Source organism: Pantherophis guttatus, chromosome 1 (assembly GCF_059756535.1).
Source record: "Pantherophis guttatus breed Tessera chromosome 1, ASM5975653v1, whole genome shotgun sequence".
Lineage (NCBI taxonomy): Eukaryota > Metazoa > Chordata > Lepidosauria > Squamata > Colubridae > Pantherophis > Pantherophis guttatus.
In genome coordinates, this window is record NC_142063.1 from 298,810,912 (window position 1) to 298,834,905 (window position 23,994).

The 23,994-nt window shown below is 41.2% G+C and overlaps 1 protein-coding gene across 5 annotated transcripts in view; it reads left to right on the top strand.

Annotated features, from left to right (window-relative positions):
• Positions 1-23,994, top strand: part of PTPN14 (protein tyrosine phosphatase non-receptor type 14) — a 131,840-nt gene that overhangs the window by 37,014 nt on the left and 70,832 nt on the right. The window contains exon 1 of one of the 5 annotated variants that reach the window (XM_034427812.3): positions 16,081-16,228. The exons of the other annotated variants lie outside the window; for them this stretch is intronic. The gene's annotated coding sequence lies outside the window, so the exon portion shown is untranslated. Of the gene's footprint in view, positions 1-16,080; positions 16,229-23,994 lie in introns of those variants that run through there. 5 annotated transcript variants of the gene reach the window in all.

Here is a 23,994-nt window from a genome sequence, read left to right on the forward strand (position 1 = left end):
ATTGAGTCCGGAAATTTAGTATCTGGACAATGGACATTCAGCATATTCTGGTTTCAGCTTTTTTTTGGATGAAATAATCTATACCTTGTTGCTGTATTTATATTATAATATACAATTTGTTTTTCTGTCAAAGTATACCTTTTTAGGTATAGGTTTTATAATATCATACCTCTAGGAGGGAATATTGTACAACTCCCATAGTTGAAATGTAGAATGTATGAGATTTGGATCAATCTCTAGCTAAACTATTGCACTTAAGTAATCAGTGTGGCCATTTATCAAAGCCAAATCTGTGTTTCTATTCACTTTTTAAAAATACAAGTCTGATACACATTTTTTTCATTGAAACGTTCATGCTACGTATAAATGAGCAGCATGAACAAGAAACCTTAATTTCAGTGCCTGTAAAAAGTACTTAACTAAAAATACTGCCTGTATTTTTATCCAGGATAATTCAGGAAGGACATAGTACTTTCCTAGGAAAGACCTACTCATATTACATATGGGAAATTAGTTTGTAAATAAAAATCTTTATATTTTAATGTTCTCCGCCCCGGCACATTTTCTTGAAGTTCAGTAATCTTGTAATTCTTCCTCAGTGGCCAATGAATTGCTTAGTTTTTCCACTTAATTTTGAAATTTACTTTGGTTTTGAACTAGAGGTTCTGCCCAAGTATAAGCCAGAAGTGATGTGTGGCCTTCCATTTCATTGTGTCTGGAGGGGAATACAGTCCTTAATTATCAAATTAGATGCACATTCTGGCTCTCTGGCATGTCTTCCTGGCTGGCCATCTGTTACATTGGATCAAGGCCCACCGAGAAAGTAGACTACTCATTACCAACAGTGCCCTAGTGCCAACCAATGGTGGGTTAAGAGGGGTAGGCTGTACACAGTTCATATTCCTGCTCCTCTGCCAGGAGCATTTCTTATGAGCAGATCAATGCCAGCCTAAGCCCATATGCCCCATTTGCATAAATTCACATCTGTGGAGACAGATGTGGCCATTGCTGTACCAAGAGGAAATGTTAAGGAATGAGGATACTGACCATAGTTTATCAATCAAGTGTCCTTTGGAAAAAGAAGTTTATAATGGCACTACTTCATCACTATAAAGAGGTCCAATCAAGGTCAGTCCATTCAACTCGCTTTTCAAGTACTAATACTCAAAGCAGCTGGCCAAGAAAGACTTGTGAAAGCATCAAGTCAAGTTTTACTATTAGCTTGACCTAGCCTTTGGCATATTTTCCTTGATTAGCAACATTAAAAATCCACTATTTCCCATGGTGCCTACGTTATGTTGCTTATGTACGTATATGTGCTAGTCCACCTCTCCTTTATACTCTTAACTTTAGATGATATTCAAATAACCATATTGCATTATTATTATCATTATTAGGTGACTGTCAAAGAATATTCACCAGAACATCACTCATTCATGGAAGGGGACATAGTCTTATTCAGTGGCTATACACTGGAAGTAGTCCTGTTCACTGGCTATATACAATTTACACACTAAGGACTGGCCATGAATTTGGTGCATACACAATCCAAAAGCTAGTTAGCATTTTATATCCATTGAATTTGAATAGTGATCACTATTACAGTTTAATATAAGATGCTAACTACTGGGACATGTTGAGTGTGGATAGTCCCATTTTGGTACAAATGCATGGGAATTCAGAAAATGAATTCACTATTACCCTGTTTCCCCCAAAATAAAACATCCCCTGATAATAAGACCAATCAGGCTTTCGAGTGCATGGCAATAAGGCCAAGCACTTATTTCAGGGTTCAAAAAAATATAAGATGGATATATAAATATATAAATATAAAAATTATGTTCTTAGCATCATCTGGCTTTGTATTATGGGATATATAATTCTGGATTAATACAGGAAAAGGGAGTGCATGAATTTAATAATAATAATACTATAGTATTGCAGATGGCTTTGCAGCCAAATTGTTGGGCCGTGTCGGCCGTTTCCTTCTGCTTGTGAACTATGTGTTAATTTTTTTTAGGTTGCCAGGATCTGGTGGCATGAAGTAATGATGTTGTTAGATTGGATTTAACCTAATGTTTTGACCCTTGAGAAAAGCTAGCTTCATTTTTTTGAGGGATCAGATTTTTCAGAAGATGAAATGGGTGTGTCTATATGGTGTAAGCCAGTAGTGAAATCCTCCACGCATTGCCACCGGTTCGCTGCGCACGCATGCGTAGTGTGTGCCAAATGCATGCTGTGCGCACGCACATGCTCAGTGCGCACCAAACGCACGCTTCATGTGGAAAAAGACTTAAGGTAAGTAGAGCAGCAAGGGGAAGGACAGCTGTGCTGCATGGTTTAGATTCGCTAGAAAGCAGGATTCTGCTTTCTAGCGAATATAAATCGTGCGGCACAGTTGATCGTCGGAAATACTGGTTCGCCTGAACCGATAGCTTTTATCACTACCGGTTCGCCCGAACTGGTGCGAACCGGTAGCATTTCACCACTGGTGTAAGCCATCTAAGCCTCCAAACTCAAATCCATTCCAAACACCTCCACAAGACTAGGTTTCATGTGTTATAGAATCCCCAAGGTTAAGATTCCAGCTGATTGTTTGGATTTCATGCCTCACTGTGCATGTGTCTGCTCTAACTGGAGTCTTACTGAGTTTGAGTTTCTTTACTGATGTATATGCCATGATGAAATATTAGATTATTGCATTGGTTGAAAGCAAATAAACTGTTACTTTAGGAGATCAGATCAGATGGAAAACTTAGGGAATATGGAGAAGAGAAAGAGAGGGAGTTAAGAGGAAGCTAGTCCTTACAGGCAGACAGAATAAAAAGAGAGAGAGGAAAAAAAAGATATCCTGTATTTATAAAAGAAAGTAAAAGAGACATACTAGTAGCTTTCGTGACAGCCTTTCTGTAAATCATCCTGCTAATCATCAACCTAAGGGAGCAGTCAGTCTTTATTTCATCCAGGACTGATTGATTGGTTCTGCTTGCAGTCCGTGGAACTCTTAGTAACAGTCTCCAAATCCATAATTCAAAAGGCATCTCTCTTCTGTCTCCTGCTTTTCTTTATGTCCAGCATCACAAGCATATCACTAGGAAAAAAATACATTGGCTTGTCTGTTTTGATCTTTGTATCTTACAGATATCTTCTATGACAGTGATGGCTAAACTTTTTGCCATCGCGTGCCAAAAACGGGGGGAGCTCAGGGGTGTTGCACATGCATGTGTCCACACCCATAATTCAGTGCACCCTGCCCCACTGTGCATATGCGTGCTCTTTCCCACGCTCTCCCTGCTATTGGCACGCGATGGCACAGTGGAACCAGAAGGCCCGATTTTCGCCTCCCCAGGCTCCAGAGCCTTTTTAGGAGCCTGGGGAGGGCAAAAACAGCCTTCCCCAACCCCCCCAGAGGCCCTCCGGAGGCCAGAAATGTGCCCACAGATATGGCTCCATGTGCCACCTGTGGCACACATGCCATAGATTCGCCATCGCTAAGTTCCTTTCCTTTCCCCTTAGGATTAAGCTTGTCTTTCTCCTCCAGGAAACTTCACCTTTCTCTATTTTTGAAGCAAAACTAATAAGCATCTTCACTTCTTTGCATTGAATTCTCAACAAGCAGTTTAACATCAGTTTTGCCCTCTCAGGCTCAAGTAAACTCTCAAAAGAAACTCAGTTCTGTCTATTTTATAGAAATGGAGGACTGGACTAAGCAGATCGAGGGCTGGAGTTTCTTTGGGGGAGATGCCAGCAATTGCTTTGCTTCAAGGTTAACAAGGAAAGCAAAGAATCCATTAAACCATGGAAAGAGCAGGATGGCAGAATTAAGCTACAGTAGGTAATAAGAGATAGCAGTTTCATGTTGACAGAGGGCAATCAATTGTTTTAGTGGCTTTATTCTAGTATACAGTAAAGGCTTATCTAATGCTGTGCTGTGACTGAGATTTAGGCAAAGTTTGTGTCTTAACAGCTTAGTCACACCGTGTTGAATTGAATGTCTGGGACATTCAACATACTGTTGAGTTCTGGGAACTACCAATGAGCTTTAATAGTCTGATTGCCATCTCATTTTTCTTATCACAACTGGAAGAGAGAGATTGTGTACAGATCAAAAATTGATGCAATCACTACCAATTCTGTGGCAGCTCAGCTGATTATTTGATCTAGTAGCCAAACCTTGTTCCTGGAACACGTACATTTGCTTTTATTTATGAGAGACACATATTTATTTAACAACTTTTGGATGTCATAATGTGAGGATTGAATACATCTTAAAGCACTATGGATTGGCAGATGATTTTTCAATCTCTGAGAAATGTATAAATTGTATCTTCTGTGATTGGCTATTTACATAACTTGCTTATTTACTTTGAGGATCCTCTCCTCCAGATGCCCAAGTTTGTTAGTGTCTTAATGATAACATTTTGTGTGTTAACACTAAAAAATTTTCCGTTTTATATTCTTATATTAGGTTTTTTGGAGTACTGTATTCCATATTTCCTCTGAAAGGTCCACCTAAAGTACAATCCATTATAGTATGGGAACTTCTGCATTCCTTTTGTGTTATCAGAAAAGTATAGCATTTCATAGCATTTGGTGAATAAATATTCTTGACTTTGCAAGCGTGGCCACTTCACTGACTTGATTTCTCAAAAAGATGTTCCTTTCAAGTGGGATTTCAAAGCCTAGCAGTCTTTCCTCACTCTCAACCTTTCCTCCATCTTATGGTTCCTACTGCCCTTCTGTTATAGTGACTGAGATCTCTCATCTCACCTCGGAGCTATGCTTTTCCAGTGCATAGCTCCGAGTTTCCTGGCAACCTCCTTCCCTGTAACTTTTTTACTCAACAGCTGTTATAAGCCAAGTGAGGCTGATATCTTTATCAAAAGGTTTTATCCATCAAAGAGCACTTTCAGACCTGGAGCCCATTTCCTGGAAGTATGAGTTATCCTGTAGAAGTTAGAAGTTATTATAAGAGCCTGGAACATCTACGGACTCAGAGCAAACTTAACAAATACCAGGTCAGGAAGTTACAAATGTGTTCCTTGTTTTAACATTCAAATCCCTTACATTCCAAGCATGCAGAAAATGCAGGTTAATGCCTTAACAAAGCAAACCAGAACATTTCTTGCTTAAAACTCTTCCCAATCTCCATTCTGTGCGCAGGAAACTCAGGACCTCCACCCTGTATCTGGGAACTACTACTGAATTTTTGTCAGTGAGCATGACATCCTCTGCTTTCTGATATGCATGTCAGAAGAAAGGGTACTCTCATGCATATGCTTGTGATGATTACAGTCCATCTCAATGAGTTCTCTGGGGCAGTGTGTAGTAAAGTTCATGAAACGATGACATTCTGAGTTCTTGTCAAGTAAGAAATTGTGGGTGGTTTTTAAGAAGAGATTGGACCCTCATTTGTCTGAAATGGTATAGGGTTTCCTGCCTGAGCAGGAGGATTGGACTAGAATACCTCCAAGGTCCCTTCCAACTCTGTTATTCTGTTAAACATTGAAAAGGAGATGTATGTGATGTTAAAATATTTCCATAGTACCTGGCCAATTACTGTGTTCCTTTAATTCTGGTAATAAGGTATTTCATTGCTTACTGTTCTGATGGCTTTCTTTGATGGATTTTCCTCATTGCGAAGTCTTAATGGAATCAAGAATGTTTTAAGTGTTCTTGATTTTTTTTCTAAATGAGAGAAAGCAGGCAGAAGACAATTGACATAGTGTCAGAAACCACATATAGCTATCAAAAGCATAAGAACAGCAATAGACATACTCAAGGGAAATCCTGTGAGGTACCTATTTCATACTATATGTTTTTCTTGTTTTTAAAGTTTTTATTTGATTATTCAGAGTTGTTGAGAGAGAGGTAGCATATTTAATTTAATAAATAATAATATTGGGCAACATAAAGAGGAAATCATTCTTTCTCCAGCGCGCTGCCTGGAGAATCCAAATAACGGGTAGATTCCTCAGCTTCATTGCTGGACTGGGTGACTGTTTCTTTAAGAAACATCCTTGGCCACTCCTCCTTTGCCTGGCTAAACCCCAGTTCATTCACTCAGTCAAGTGAGAGACTGGGTTTTTCCTTGGCTCTAGCAATTTGGCTGATGAACTATCTCATTAATTGGATTTTCTATATTCTTCTTCTGAGAAATTATCAAGAGCGGTGTGGATTTCTTGTGACAGCTGAAGGCCTGTAGTTACTGCGGCGGGTGAGTTTGCCTGGGGTTCTATCCAGGGGACTCCTCTCCGCTCCCCCTTTTATGTAACGGATTCCTCGGAGCTCTACCTCTGGCAACTCCGAGTGATTGGCCTGCCGCCGGGGCGCTGCGTGGGGGCCTGAATAGCCGGATTCCCCCCCCTTGCCTCCCACACCACTCCAACTTTTTTTTTCTGTGGCGGCCGGGGGTCCCTACATCGCTTCTGCAAACCCCCATTAGATGAATCCTTAAGCAACAAATTCCGGTTGAATTTAGAAAAAGAGAACCGAATTTAATTGTCTGTGGGCAGCTTTCTACGGCTAAGCTGAGCCGAGCGCTCCAGTGCCGCTATGATTGACGGCCTCCCCCCTATGGATTCGGCTCCCGACCGTTAATGGCGTTGGCGGCGAAAATCAAGCCGCGCGTCGTTTTAAACTGCCTTATGAGCTCTTAGGCTCCTACCGAGTTCGGCTGTGGGTGCCCTGCAAGCCGCGGGCGCCGTTTTTTAGTAAGACTGCAACCTCCCTCGTTGCTTTCTTGGGCGCTTTGGGAGCTGAAGCGTTCTAATGCAATTTCACTTCAGCTCTTTCCTTCGGCGCTTAGGGAGCTGAGGCGTTCAAGGGCTGTTTGTCAGTCTAGCGCCCGTTCCTTTTTTTGCCGTTCCTGCAGTTTCCCGCCATTTGGATTGCTGGGCGGGGCCATTCTGCCACAGGGGGTTGTTGACTATGGCATAGCCCAATAATGGTTTGGTCCTCCTTTGCTGATCTCCTAGGCTTTAGGTGTTCTGACACCTTGTTTTGCCATTATTGATTGGTTCTCTGGATTTTGGTCTTCATTTACAACTTGCTTGGTATTCCTGGCTGTAAAAAAAAAGAGAGAGAGAGAAAGCAATATATTACTATTAGATATAAATCACTAAATAAATAAATGATAATGATAATAAAATGCAACAAAACAATTAAAATTTTCGCATCTGACTTGTTTTCAGCTACTTACCTGGTCTGCGTCTTCGTTATGGTGGATTCGGACATATCTTCCGAAATTGAACAGGCTTACAGCCCTCCTGAGGCCAGGAAGAGAGCTAAGACCTCCTCCAAAGGCCCTAAAACTTGTGAAGTCAGGGCTAGATCTGCTAGTCCTCACCCTACTAAACGGTCCTCTGCTGCTGACCGGGCTGAGGAAAGGAAACGTAAGGCCTTTGAAAGGCAATATCTTCTTGCCCAACAAAGGGCTCAACCGTCTCAATGACAACTCTCTCCAGACAGGCCACTTCCTTTATCTCAAGCTCCATCTGGGTCGGCGCAATGCTCTTCTGATGTTCAACATTTGAGAGTTGCGGCCTTCCCTTCTGCTGTCCCAGCACCCTGTGCACCTGCCACCCATCCTCCGGGAAAGGCACCTCCAGAGGCTACTTATACGCCAATTGCAGCTGGTCTTTGTCCGTCTGAAGGCCTCCAACCTGCTCTGTCGCGGGACATCCAGGATCTCGTGTCTCAGACTGTGTCTCGCATCCTGTCTTCTAATCCTCACCATGTGCCTCACGCTCCAGCCCTGGCACAGCCCTCCTTGGCTCATGTGTGTGATGATCCGCGACTTGCCTATTCTTATCGTCCGGATCCCCTCTTCATGGAGGACTCTCCTTGGGAGGAAGAGTAGCTCGAGGAGGGGGAATTATCTGAAGATGAGGACCTAGCTCCGAAAACGCCAGCCTTTACGGGACTTTTCCGACCTTCGATGTTCAAGTCCTTGCTCCACAAGGCCAAAGTTACAACTAACATGGGGATTTCTCCGTCTCAATCATCTCAGGCCTCGGATCCTAATCCCCATGGTGACTTATTTCTCCTGCAGAAACCGGACCAGGATTTTATTCCATGTCCGGAATTATTCACTGATGTGGTTCAAAGGCCCTGGTCTCAGCCGGCCTATGTCTCGGCTCCCTCTGGTCTTGACAAGCGCTTGTACTGCTCTGATCCTTCCTTCCAGGATCTGATCCAACTACCCGCTGTGGACCCCCCTGTGGCCCACTTTACGTCTTCCTCGGTGATATCAAACGACGTCCTTGATGGACTCAAGGCCGAGGACAGGAAGTCTGAGCTGTCTCTCCGCAAGACTCATCAAGCTGCCGCTTGGGCCATCAGGTCTTCTACTGCGACTTCCTTCTTTGCCCGCGCATCGCTAATCTGGATGCGCCAATTACAGGAGCGGCTTCCACCTGAGGACAACAGGCTGCACCACGATATAAATAAAATCATCGCAGCCACTGAGTACTGTGCGGACGCATCCTTGAATACAGCTAAATTTTCGTCCCGGGCCCTTGTTTCCAATGTCACCACCCGACGTCTTCTTTGGCTCCGCCACTGGAAAGCGGATCTCAAATCAAAATGGAAGCTGGCATCTGCTCCATACAAAGGTTCCCTCCTTTTCGGTGACGCTTTAGACCCGATACTTGTGGAGGACAAGGATAAGCGTAAAATCATGCCATCCTCCTTCAGACGCCACGATAGGCGGTTTGCCCCTTATGGCCAGCGCCAGCCATTTCGGACTGATTCCGGGCCCCGGGGGTCCTATTTTTCCAGACAACCTTACTCCTACGGAGGAGATCGGGCCTTTGATCGGCCTGCCTTCCGTGATCGAGGCAGAGGCCAACCCTCCTCCAGACGTCAATACCACGGAGCATCCAACCGACCTTTCCGGAGGGGAAAGTGACTATTCCGCAGAGTTACCTATCGGGGGTCGTCTTCTCCATTTTTTACCTCAATGGACCTCTTCCACAACAGATGCTTGGGTCCTTCAGACTGTACGCTTCGGTCTCACCTTGGACTTCCTCTCCAGCCCTCCGAGCCGCTTCCTGCGGTGCCCTCTTTCCAACAATCCGGCGAAGAGGACGTTAATGGACGCAGAGGTACAACACCTACTCGATATCTGCGCTATCGAACCAGTGCCGGTAGAACAACGGGGCTCCGGGTTCTACACGCGCCTGTTTCTCGTCCCCAAATCCTCCGGGGACTGGAGAGGGATCCTGGACGTAAAGGCATTGAACAAGTTCGTCAAATACCATCATTTCAAGATGCACTCGCTCAGATCGATCCTGCAGGGTGTCCGACGAGGCAACTTTATGACATCAATCGATCTCAAGGAGGCTTATTTGCATGTCCCGATCCATCCCTGTCATCGACGGTTTCTTCGATTTGCCTATGCCAACAGGCACTTCCAGTATCGGGCCATGCCATTCGGCCTCTCGTCCGCCCCTCGGACCTTCACGAAACTGCTGGCTACATTAGCAGCATCTCTGCGACAAGTCCCCATCAGGATTATGTGCTATCTGGGCGACATCATTATCCTTTCTGCCTCTCGTCATCAGGCTGTCATCGATCTGAAGGTCATTTCTCGTGTCCTGCGACAACACGGGTTCTCCCTGAACCTCAACAAAAGTCAAATCTCGCCTACCACTCGCATCCTCCATCTGGGTGCTCTCATTGACTCCATCAGCTGCCGGGTTTTCCGATCCCCCGACAGGATTCACAGCATTCAGTCATCAGTGACCAAGGTTCTTTCCCGCAGGTCCGTGTCCCTGATCACCTTGTCCCAATTACTCGGCAAGCTAATTTCGTGCATCTCCATCATCCCGTGAGCTCGTCTACACACTCTCCCCCTCCAATGGTTCCTCCTGCCCTATCAGAGATCCCACCGGGCCTGTTCGAACATCACCGTGGTCCTACCAGCTACGGTACGGCTGTCTCTGAGGTGGTGGATCTCCCCGTCCATACGGAGGGGCTCCTTCTTCCTGGAACCCTGTCGCTTAACCCTGACAACGGATGCGAGTCAATTCGGCTGGGGCGCCCATCTGCAGTCAGTTGTCCAGGGCCGCTGGTCCACTCGGGACTTACAGCACGACATAAATTGGCTGGAACTACGAGCGGTCCACCTCGCTCTCCGTCACTTCAAGATGTCTGTGAGAGGGCAGCATGTCCTAGTCCTAACGGACAATACGACAACGAAGGCTCACATCAACAGAGAGGGGGGAACTCGCTCCAGACAGCTGATGGAGGAAGCGACGAGAATGCTCCTTTGGGCAGAGAGGAACGTCCTCTCCCTAACAGCCGAACACATATCCGGGGTCGAGAACATCACGGCAGATTGGCTCAGCCAGACCCCAATAGATCAGGCGGAGTGGCGTCTAGCTCCGGCTCTGTTCGGGGAGCTATTGAAGAGGTTCGGCCTCCCAATGGTCGATTTGTTCGCAACCCAGCTGAACACCCATCTTCCCCGATTCTTCTCCCGGTTCCCCTGTCCAGGAGCAGAAGGATGCGACGCTCTGCGGAGCAGGTGGCCTCAAGGCCTTCTCTACGCCTTTCCTCCTTTGCCTCTCATTCCCCGTGTGATTCGCAAGTTGTTGGAGGAGAAAGCGGACCTCATCCTGGTCGACCCCAATTGGCCGCGTCAACCTTAGTACGCGGACCTTCGGAACCTCTCGGTGGAACGTCCTTGGCACATTCCCAACAACCGGATATCTCTCAGCCAGGGGGTCGTACTGCACCCAGATCCTCAATGGTTGCAGTTGACCGTCTGGCGTTTGAGAGGATCAGATTGAGGAAGGACAACATTCCGGCCTGTGTGATTCACACTATGCAGTCTGCCAGGCGTGCATCCACTAACCGTATATACGACGCCACCTGGCGTGCCTTTTGCACTTGGTGTTCCAAGTCTCATCAGGACCCTACTACTGCTTCTCCTTCTGACGTGCTTGTTTTTCTACAGGACGGCTTGGACCGTGGCCTTGCTCCTAACACCCTGAGGCGACAAGTGGCCGCCCTTAGCACGGTTCTATCATCTGGGAACGATCGACCTTTGACCCAGAATTCCAGTATACGGACATTTTTACGGGGCGCATCCAATCTCCGTCCTCCTACTATTCATAGATTCCCAACTTGGGACTTGCCACTGGTTCTATCAGCTCTCATGTCACCTCCTTTTGAGCCCTTGCTTCTATATCTCTACGATATCTAACTCTTAAGGTTGCTTTCTTAGTGGCGATTACTTCGGCAAGACGGGTGTCTGAGTTGGCGGCGCTTTCGGTATGGCCGGACCTTTGCGTGTTCCATCCCAACAAGGTGGTTCTTCGTACAGATCCTTCCTTCCTGCCGAAGATAAATTCTCTATACCACCGTGCCCAGGAGTTAATTCTGCCTGACTTTTGTCCGGCTCCTAGCCATCATCTTGAACAACAATGGCATACCCTGGACGTTAAACGGGCTCTCCGCCGCTATATCAAACGGACTGCGGCCTTCCGTAAATCCGAAGCCTTGTTCCTGTCCTTCAATCCTTCTACCTTGGGCATGAAGGTTTCCTCATCCACGATAGGCCGTTGGATCAGGGCCTGCATCGTCATGGCGTATCGCACCAGACGGACTCCTCTGCCAGGGAAGATACTTCCACACTCCACTAGGAGCGCAGCCACCTCAGCGGCTTGGGCTACCCAGGCTTCCATCCTTGATGTCTGTAGGGCTGCCACGTGGACTACCTTGACTCCTTTTGTTAGACATTACAAAATTGACTCCTTTGCCTCGGCTGAAGCTTCTTTTGGATGTCGAGTACTGCAGTCTGTCCTGGCTGTCCCTTCCCGGGGTGACGCAGCCTCCCTCCCTTCTTCTAACTAGCTTGGGTATATCCCATTATTTGGATTCTCCAGGCAGCGCGCTGGAGAACGAACGTTGTCTTACCTGAACGTTCCTTCTCTGCGCGCTGATGGAGAATCCAACCCGTCCCATGGCTGCTTTTGGCCAGGACTGCCTTGTTTCTGTCTCCTTTTGTTGTTTCAGGACAACAAAATTGACTTCGCGAATGAACTGGAGTTTAGCCAGGCAAAGGAGGAGTGGCCAAGGATGTTTCTTAAAGAAACAGTCACCCAGTCCAGCAATGAAGCTGAGGAATCTACCCGTTATTTGGATTCTCCATCAGCGTGCAGAGAAGGAACGTTCAGGTAAGACAACGTTCGTTTTGGTAACTAAACAATGTCGGAAGGTTTTATATACTCTGTATTTCTATGTTGGTATGTATTTGTCTTCTACTCCACCTTTCTACTGAACTCAATTCTCAAGATGGCTAACAAACTAAAAAAAAAAGTTCAGAAAATTTATAAAACTGTTTTCCCAGGCTTTTAATCTGTATTAGTTAAGGGTACTCGTTTTATGGTTTGGTATTCTAGTTTTGTTTTTTGTTTTTTTTACATTCAATAGTTGTTCATCAAAGACAACAATTGGATAATATAATATTTCTATAACCCATTAGTTGTCAGGATGATTGGATTGCCTGAACTCTCTTATCCTAATTAAAGAAATGTTAATTCCATAGAAGGGATTTTTCCATCAGAGAATCTTAGGGTTTTCTCTGTGCAGAAGTTGAAAGTTTCATAGTGTTTACCATTTCTGGGATCCAAGACAAATAAGTGGGTTCTTGTAAATTTTAGTGTCAGAAATCTGTGTTATCAAAATTTTAAACATTTAGTCATCTCTGGTTTAGAGAGAATATGATTCCAATTTGGGATGATTGTTAGGTACTGCCTTTTCTGAAGTCAAAACATTACCTTATGTTATCCATTATAGTATTCTGAAATATCTTCCTTCTGTCCATTGATTGGAATTTTGCTAAACACTTTTATAGTTATTTGGCATTAATAACCATGAAAACTATATTTTATAACATGCATCCATCCATTCATCTATTTATCCAGGCATCTATTCATCGATCTCCTAGAATTCAGAGCTACATCTGTTAAGTACCACAATTTGGCATTTTAATTTGATTACTGTTTGTGATTTTACCCCAATTTATTGCTACTGTATCACATTTCTCTAGGCCACATTCCATTGCTATGTTTTGTTTCTTGAACATGTGTTAAAAATTCATAGAGTATTTGTCAATGACTGGATTAGGAAAATGGCCTTCATAAATATCCTTATTTTTACATTGAAACTAATAATAATTGTGATGATGTTGATGTCTGCACTATATATTTGTTTTAGACTGGAGCCACAAAAACGATGGTGTACTGTAGAGGTCAAGGTATTAATCTAGAAACCAAGAAACGGTAAGTTCTAGGATTCCTTTAAACATGAAAGTTTAAAGATTGGGTGACTTTGGGCCCAACTGTACTCACAGGGAGGTTAGCTGTAGGGAAAATAGGAGGAAGGGGTATTAAGTATATTTGCCATCTTGAGTTGATCAGAATGAAAAATGGGATAAAATTATAATAAAATCAGAAATCAAAATCTAGTCATTGACAAATACTCCATGAATTTTTAGCACAAATATAGCAATGGAATGTGGCCTAGAGAGATGTGCTACAGTAGCAATAAATTGGGGTAAAATCACAAACAGTAATAAAGCTAAAATGCCAAAAGGCTAAACCATCAGGAGCCATCAGAGTGAGACCTGCACATATCTAGGTATTTTACCGATGGACAGCATCAAGCATGGACAAGTTAAAAACGTGATTAATAAAGAATATATCTAAAGAGTGAGAAAAGTGCTGAAGACAAATTGAATGGTGGAAACACCATCAAAGCCATCAATACCTCTACCATATATGTGATACAATTTATTGATTGAACTGGAATAACTGGAATTATTAACTAGACGCAAGGGGAATAAGATAGTTTGGACCAAAAAATTAAACAACTGGAATATTAAAAAAGAAAGAAACTGAAGGCTTGATTTTGGCTGCTCTAGAACAAGTTATTTGAAGTAATGCAATCAAGGCCTGAATTGAAAAATCATCAAATGATTCAAAATGAAGATTATGCAAAGAAGCAGTAGAAATAGTAGAGCTTTTTCTCAGCTCATCCAAGAAGATTGCACAAACTTATTATAAATAACAATATAACACAGTTACCAAAATGATTCATCGGAACAGTTGTAAAAATTATGTGCCAGTAATGAAAAACTGATGGGAACATAGAGTTGAAAAAATAGTTGCAAATGAGCAGGTTAATATGTTACGGGATTTCCAAATATAGGACTGATAAAGTCTTGCGCACCAGTCTGTTTGAAAAGAAGAAAGTGTGAATAATTGAAGTGGCAATACCAAGTAATACTAGAAGACCAAAAAAATGGAAAAGATCACAAAGTATCAACAACTAAAAATCAGAATTGAAAGATCATGGCATAAACCATCTGTGGTAGTCCCAGTGATTGTTGGCACATTGAGTACCATACTAAAAAATCGTTAGAAAATGTGTGCATTAACAAAATTTCCATCTCTCAATTACAAAAGGCCACACAACTTGGATCTGCACATATACTAACCAACGCATTAAGATATCATAGGTTCTTCTTGGGAAGAATTTGATGCATATGAAGGCCAAAACCAACTAAAGAACTGATCTCACATATAATATAATATATATAATAATAATTTGTCGCAAAAGAAAGCAACAATGGGTGCAATTCCAAAACATCTGGAGCATCACTTGAACATCATAGGCCTTGACTCCAGTCAGTTGCAAAAGTCAGCTTTATTTGGGACTGTTTAATCTTGTGATGATACCTTTAACACTATCAAACAATAACTGTCTATCTTGGATCCTTGGAGGAGACTTGATGAATGGATAAAACGCCAAATCCAGTCTAACATCTGGCTGACCAACCTAATAAAACAACATCTGCTTATCTCAGGTCCTTGGGAAGGATTCTTTGGTGGATAAAAATGCCAAATCCAGCCTAAACGTCTAAATCATAATCTCCATTTATTTAATTATCTTTTTCCTGTTCTGAATGATGCCACAAAATGACAGATAGTCCTCAACTTACAACCACAATTGGAACCAAAATTTTAGTTGCTAAGCAATGTGTTAAGTGAGTTATCACATGGACCTTGTTTTACAACCAACTTTTACCACAGTTGTTTAGTGAATCCCATGATTATTAAGCAAATGATATGGTCATAAATAACTTTTTGCGAGGCCATAGTAACTTTGAATGATTGTTAAATGAATGCCCATATATTGAGGATTAATTGTACCCAGATTTGTTACTTGGGCTCAGATCATGTACTGAAAGGGTATCAAACTCAATTTCATTGTGGGCCACATCAGGGTTGTGTTTGATCTCAGGGGCCGAGTGGGCATGGCTGGGTGGGTGTGGCCAGCTCGACATCCTCCAGCGAAAATGAAGCCTGGGAGGACTGGCAGAGGCACTGCAGGCTGGTCCTTCACTGTTTCTAGGGCAGCCCTGTGGGCCAGATCTAAGCACCCCACGGGCCAGATCCAGCCCACAAGCCTTGAGTTTGACGCCCCTGCTGTACTGCATTGCATATCAACAACCTAAACCAGGCTTGGAAAACTGTCAGCCAATTCACTCTTTCAACAAAAAAACCTTTTGAGGAAACAATCAAAAGGAACATAAAATGAAACATCCATTTTGTTGTCTTCTATGTACTGGAATTGAAATAACTGTATAATCCAGTACTATAAAAAGTCTTATCTGAATCCTTCTTACAGAGCTTTTAAAGATTATTTGTGAGCTAAAAGCTGAATATCAGTAAATTAATTTTTGTGACCATTTTACAGTAAGCATTATATAATATCCATTTTCCTATTTTTCAGTAAAAAAAGACAAAATTTAAACAAGGAGACAACTTTTATTTCTAAGCGTCCTTGTTTTTTGTGCCCTCAAATTAAAACCACTTGATGGCTGTGTGTGCCTTTTTAATCCCTATATTTAGCTCTAAAATATCTAGCACTCTTTCTACTTACATATTACCAATAAAACACAACATATGGTAGTTTTTAGCAAGGAAAATAAAAATGAAAAGTGCACTTATTAATTCCTTCCCAAATAAAAGAACTAAAAAAAAAATGTGGATTTCTTCTTCCTTGCAGAGAAATTTGGAACAGAGTGTGTGCATCACACTCGTTAACAAATTAAATGAAACAAGGATAATCCTCCCTCAAAACTGGGAATGTTGAACTACACATCAGGCATATTTATTCTGGGCCTCTTGATTGCCGAAAGATTTAAAAAGAGGTAATTTATTATTCAGAATGTGACATATAGATAATAATAGAAGAAAAGTTATACATAAGATTGAATACTCAGGTTCTTCAAAGTAGCCTTGTGATGAGGAAGCTTTCCAGGAAATACCATACTTGGATATCATCAGTTTCTACCCTGGGTGAAAAAGACTGTAATTTAGTTCCCTGCTTTCAGAGGACTAAGGATTCAGGAGCTAAGGCATTTGTAAAAGAAGGATTTAATAAAAGATCCTGGCTCCCCCATCCCCACCCCAGGAGCTTAAACTACAATGTAATCTCGTCCCATTTTTTTCCTTACAACAACCCTATGAGGCAGGTTGAATTAAGAATGAATGGTTGGCCAAAATAGTGAAGTTTAGCTAGGCATGTTGAGGAGGTTTTGAAAGAAACATGTCCCTTTTTATCTTTGTTAAAGGAATCTATATATATAAAAGCAAAAACCACTTACGCATTAATCACGAAATCTCCAAAACTGTAAAGCCTACAAACTTGCCACGTATGTTCCTCTTGGCTTTTGGTACTCACTAAGAAAGGATTTTTTGAAATGACCATCGGAGCATTAGTATTTCCTATATTATTATAACCCATTCTGATGCTAATTAGTTAGACGTTCTACTTCCCCTCCCAACTTAAAAATAACTCTGGAGAGAAAATGCTTTTAAAAGGCTCTGATGATCCCAGCTGAGTTGCCTGAGCGGTAGAGGCTTTTAAAAGCATTTTTTAACAACCTCTTTGGCCGAAGAGGTTGTAGAAAAAATGGTTTTAAAAATTAAAAAAAAAGAGAAAAGTTGGCCATGCCCACCCAGTCACATTACCGCCCCCCCAGCCACGCCCACGGAACCGGTAGTAACAAATTTTAGATTTCACCACTGGGCCAGCCTGAGAGAGAAGGGAAGAGGAAAGGACAGAAGAGGCTTCTGTGGGGCCAGCCTGAGGAAGAGAAGGGGAGAGGAGAGGCCGATCTTAACTACTCATTAATTTTCAAACTCTTAAGTGTCGATTTATCAAGCCCAATCACATAATTTTGTAGCGGAGCACGGGTATTCAGCTAGTACTTGTATAACTGGGAGTACATCTGCAGCAAATCTAAGCAATGTGTATTCGTTGTAAAACAGCCAGTGCATTTTCTTCATTTCTTTCTTGACTATTTCATGGTCTGTTGACTTGATGGTTAATTGTTCAATATGCATTATAGATCTATAATTGTGATTCCCCCCCTCCCTTCAGTTTTGCAATGGAGACAGAGTCACTAGGAGCATTCTTGGAATAAATGACTGAATAACATGGTCACTGAAATAAAATTTATTGTAACATAAGGATTTTTTTTTTAAAAAAAAAATAAGCTTTTAGTCTTGCGATTGACACTTCAAGCAAAAATATACTCAGATACTTAAATAAGTGGTCTTAAGGTCATATTGGTACTGCAGAGTCAGCCCGTCTTTTGTCTTTCTGTTGGAACGAAAAAGTTATTTAAGGTTAAAGTACCTTTACATGTAGATACTTTAATTAAAACTTTTAAATCAATTTTAAAAATGTTTAAATCAAATTTAAAAACAAGTAAATCTTTTTTCTCTTTCTAAGCCTAATTACAACTATTTTAAGATCTGAATTGGAATGGGATGACTTTACGTAGAGTGAAGAAATGTGGAAATCCCCTCCACAATGTTTGTAAAAACTGAAAAAGTAGTAGTTATACATAAAATTACTGTCCTGCCAAAGAATAATTCACGAAGTTTCTGACTTTTGAGTTAGAACAATATCAATAGCAATAATAATAGCACTTACACTTATACACTGCTCCATAGTGCTTTATAGCAGTGGTCACCAACTGGTGGTCCATGGACCACTGGTGGTCCGTGAGAATATTTTGGTGGTCCACAGAAAAATTATTTGCATTTTTTATATTGCACTAAATCAGGGGTCCTCAAACTATGGCCCCTGGGCTGGATACATGCAATGAACATTTGTGTTGCTGCAGAGAGTCTCCCCCTTCGGGGGTCTTCTTGTGTGGGTCAGAGGGGGAAAGAAATTCCGACTTGGGGTCTGCTTCAACCTCCTGGTGTGGGGTTTTGGGCGAAGGCTGGAGGGAAGTCCTGCTGGTGGAGAAGAGCTGGAGGGCCTTGTTCCAGTGGGACTGCATCATGGCCTGGAAATGATTGACCATGTCAGTCTGTTGAGCCTCCAGGTGCCGGTACCTGGCCTTGCACTCCTGCAGGTTTTCCCTCTGCTTGGAAAGCCTATGCTCATAGTCCTCAGTGAGGTGCTTCTGTTGAGCCTCCTTCTCGGTCAGATCCAATTTGAACTGAGCCAGCTGTTTTGCCAACTGTTTCTCATGGTGGCTGCTTAGCTCCAACAACTGCTTCCTGTTGGGGTCCTAAGGAGCTCGGGTGGGGAGGCGAGGAGTGGCTGGGAGGGGAGGGGCAAGTAGAAGCAGGCGAGGCATCCCTCAACATGAGTGACATTGAGTTGACCATGCCCACCGAGTCACATGCCCACCTAGCCACGCCCACCCAGTCGGTCAGTAGGCAGATCATATTAGTGGTCCGTGGGATTTAAAATTATGAATTTAGTGGTCCCTGTGGTCCAAAAGGTTGGTGACCCCTGCTTTATAGCACTCTCAGAGTGATTTACAATGTCAGATATTGCCCCCAACAATCTGAGTCTTCATTTTACTGAATTTGGAAGGATGGAAGGCTGAGTCAATCTGAAGCTCCCTCAGGATCGAACTCCAGATTGTGGTCTGCAATACTGCATTCTAACCACTGCACCATCAGGACTCCTATTAGAAAGGGTATTTGTTTTAGGGGGAAAAATGCTGGTGGGGATAATGGGCTTTCCTTATTTTAATAGTGTTTGAACTTCCTGAGGGTGCATATGTATTATATGTATATCTATTAACTTTCACATTTGTCAGTTCTCTAAAAGCAGTATGTTGCAGTCCTGTTAGGGACTTTTAGCAATACTCCTTGAAACACTTTTATGATTATAATGTCATAATGTCATTCTAAGAACTGCCGTGCAGACTCAATAAAGATAGTGTTGCCCATAGATCCTTTGAGAAAGAGTCAAATGTAAATGTCATTTATAACTTTGGAAGAAAAAGTCAGAAGTCATTCTTAATATATTTGTGTTCTCCTTTCTTTTCCTTTATACTTGTTCATACTGTACTTCTAGACCTATTCTCTTTTTATTCTTTATCATTTCTCTTGATTGTTAGTTTATATTGTTTTATGTGTATGTTGTGTAAAATGTAACTAAATTATTTGACACAAAGAAGCCAACTGCAAAGGTCACACAACATGATCATGTCACCACAAGATGCTGCCACTGTTATAAATGAATGCCAGTTGCTAAGCCCCTGAATCACGATCGCATAACTATGGGGCGATGGTCATAACTTCAGGATAGGTCATAAGTCACTTTTTTCAGCACCATCATAACATCGAACTGTTGTGAACTCAACCCTTATAAATCAAGGACTACCTGTAGAATCTAGAACACTATTTTCCTAGTTGTCAAATGAATGAAGGTAGCTCAGATTTTTTTTAATTCATGCAGATTTTTTCAATCTGCAAATTCAATAATTTCAAATTTTTCTATTGAAAGTATCATTTGATTTACTGATTTTATTCTAGCTGCCATTATATTTCGAAATGCAGATATCTGCTGTAGGCAATATTAGTTTAGCAGAACAGTACTTATCTCAGTTTTGATGCCAATTTAACTAAGGTGACATTTCATGACAATTTTTTGGATTGAGAACTCTTTAGAGCAAAATATAATAGTAGATGTTCCAATAAATTGTTAAACTTGAAATACATGCATATGTCTAAATACATACTTTGAAAACACTATGATATATTTCTCAGCTAAAAAACTCTGCAGAAAGAAGCTAAAAGGTAACAGTTCCCCCCCACACACATGCATGCTAGTCATTTCTGGCTCTAGGGGGTGGTGCTCATCTCTGTTTCAAAGCTGAAGGACCAGCGCTGTCTGAAGACATCTCAGTGATCATGTGGCCGGCATGACTAAACAGCACAGAACGCTGTTATCTTCCCACCAAGGTGGTCTCTATTTTTCTACTTGCATTTTTTACGTGTTTTCGAACTGCTAGATTGGCAGAAGCTGGGACAAGTAACGGGAAGCTACAGAATAGCAAAAAAGTATATCCTCATTTCATTTTCTCAGTGTGGGGATGGGGACTTGTTAAAAGTCTGCATATGATGTGTGGACTGTATTCATTTATAGAAAAGCATAGGGAATCTCTTACGTATTTTGGTGCAATGCATGCGTTAAATGATCTAATTGGTTTTAAGAAAATGAAAAGGACAGAATCTTCCATTTCTAATTAACATGAAACCCCTATGTTGTAAATACATTTTAATTAACTGACAAAACTAAAATAGTTTTCTTGTTTCTAACTAGTTTGTAGAAAAGTTGGCTTCCTTTTCAAAACCTGTTTTTGTACTCAGAGCAATAGTAGATACTACAGGAGGTAAATAGGTAAATCTTTCCAGACGAAACCTGTCTTTGGTATTTGGCATTCTTTAATGTCCTCTTCTAAAAGTGCAGGCTTGTACCTCATCAAGCAAGTTGGGCTAATTATCCCCTTATCCATGCCCAGCCCAGAATTGCATAGTTCTGATAGGTGTGCTGTAGTTCTATAATATATGGAATGCTGGAAGAATTCCAGAAGCTGTTAGCGAAATCTTCAACTATAAGAGACGAGGCATTTAATGTAAAGCTGGGTTTAATTTACCCATAAGGAAGCTGATAGTAGTTACCAGAGGATACTCTTAGGTCTTGCTTGTACCTGAACAATGGAAACAGGACATTCAAAGGACCTAATGAAAACTACAATCCTCCTGCAGGAAATTGTGTTAACTTTAGAGAAATGCACTGTGAGATGGTGATTAGAATACATGTGAAGTAGAAATGGTATAATTGGATTGAAGATAGAAAAAAGGTTAATAACAGATAGTAAATTTTGTAAAATTATATAGAGTATAGGAGAATATTCGTGTGATGATATGTAAATTGTCACAGTCATGCACAAGAGTTGAATAAGAATTGTTGAATTGTTAAAACCCAATAAAACTCAAATGGGAAAAAAAGAATACATGTGAAGTTATCATTGGGACAGTCACTATTTCTTAGGCTAAATCACAAATTTATTGAAACAAACCAGAGACCTAAAAATTAGCAGTTGGTTGCTGAAGTTTATTGCTACAAGTTCTAGTGGTATTTTTCTGCATGCACTATATTGTCTCAGGCATTGGCCTTCCATCTTCTTCTCTGATAAGGTTTAAAATGTCTGCTCTCAGTTATGAACTAATCAACTAACTTTCTTAATACATCATAGCTCTGGTTAGTTCATCATCTAGATCAAGAGTGAACAACTGGTTTATGTTGAAGAAATGCCAGCTGATCTGGCATTCTACATGGTGTCAGAAGTAATGTGTACCTGGTACTATTTTATTGTGTCAGGCATTGGCCTAAGTTTTGTCCTCTGACTTCAGCCATCCCTCCACAGAGAAATCTACTTTGCCTTGGCTTTTCCAGATAGGTAAGATGTGCTGGATGATTAGGTCACTCAGGAATATTTGTTCCAATCATCAAAGAACATATCAAATCACCAACAGTAACTGGGGTATATTCTCACAAATGCTATGACATGTGTTTGGGTAAACAGACCAGTCAGGATTGTAGAGAATTCAAAGAATTAAACTGAGTTATGATCTTGGCTTCTCCAAACATGTTAAGAGTTTTGAAATTTTTGAGTTTTGCTCTACCTGAAACTGGGAAGAGAATAATTCGGTAAACTTCCTTGAAAATTTGCTTCTAAGAATTCATAACAGCATATTACTAACTAACTAGAAAAAAAGTTTCATGGTCAACAGATATAGCATTCCATCCAAATTTTGGCCAGTTCCTCACATTAGTAAAATTCAGACTAGTAAAATATTATATAGGCCAAAAAGGCAGCAGCTATCAAGAGATCAGAGCAATTCCTTCCTGTTTGGTTTCTCTGTTGAATATGCAGAACATAAAACATATATATAAGGGATAGAATGATCTGTGCTTTGACCACCAATGTGGAATCTACCCATCTTCTATCAGTCCTAGCTAGGGCATTAATGAAGAATTGTGTTTGTTGTAGCTTTGTTTCTGGAAAACAAAGTTGTAGCTTTGTTTCTGCTACCAACTCTCATCAAAATAGTGCTATGACAATGACTCTACAGTCAAAAAACTTAAGTCCAATATTAGGAAAAAAACTAGAGGAATCAAGTAGCTTGCTTGAGGTGGGTAGGGGAACAAAGTGCCTTCTTTTTGTTTGAGCTAGCAAAGGAGAGATGGAGTATTCTGCCTTTCTTCTGGAAGCCCACTCACTCATAAACTATCGTGAACATTCTAGGCCAACCAAGCATATTTTTAAGAAAGAGGATTATGTAAGCCTACATAAGGAGTGGCTGTTCACATTCATGCAATGGGACATGGTAAAGAGAAAACATGCATTGGATTCTGCAACAAAGAATTCCATTCTTATAAACACAGCTTTTAATTATTTTTCTCATGCCATTTTTAATATTCCCTCTCATTGTGAACAGATGTATGAAGCTTTTGGGCAAAACTATTTGAAAGAGATCCGTATTCTGTTTGTTTCTTTTTTTAAAAAAAAAAAACCCTTTATGTTTTATATTACATTTATGCCTGTGAATGCAAAAAAATAATAATTTATGCATAGAAAAATCCTAATTTATTTCAATTTATTTGTACTGTTTAATTTTTGTTTTTCTGCCCAAATGGCAGTCAAGAAGCATCTCAGTAATCAGCAAAGTGCTTTGGACTCTATGGACTACTATAACTAGGCATGGCAATAGTGAAACTTTCACAATACCTAGTTATGATTCCACATTCATCCCCCCCCCTCCAAATTGTGCTTCTCTATAATGAAATCTGTTGATGATCTTGAGTGGTGAGGGGAAGTTAAGTTATTCAGTTATTCAGGTAGTTAAAAGTGGCAGTAGGAAATTTGTGCCTTCAGACTTGCAAGATTAATGTTAATGTAGCTTTTCAATAAAGTAGAATTGACTCATCTAGTCATGTTTTGTAGTCTGGCTTACCCAGAAAGACTGAAAAATGGTAAATTCAGACCCTTTCTCAAACTGGTTTTATAGGTTCTTCAGTTGCAAATGTGCTGTGTTTCCAAGAATTATAGATACATTCCAATATAGTTTTTATCCAATTCTGTCCTTTTGAAGATATGTGAGGTCAAGAGTTTTCCTGATTTTGGAATAAACCAGATATGGAGTCTGATTGGTGGACCAAAGGGCCTTATGAATACGAGCTCCCCATCAGAAATTGTAACCTTGCTTTCAGCTCCATTTCTGGCATCCTGAGTCTTGTGCTCTCTCAGAGAAAAAAGCTACATGAGTGTGATAATTATTATGTAATTTGTATACAGAACCTACTGACCTTGCATGGTTTTTTTTAAAAACAAAAACTAAGGTTAGTCATACTTGGTTGACACTTGTATGGGAGAGCATCAGATTATATAAAGGCTGTAGATTCAATTAGGAAGCAATCTCCATCCTCCAACAACATTGTCTCACACAGTATTTTTACCAAAAAATTTGCTCAACTTGAGAAAATCATTATTTTTTTATATAATCAGAGACTAGTTTGAATATTTATTCTCATAAATATGCATCTAGGGAAAGAGTCTAATTATGGTATTTATAAATATATAGAATATTT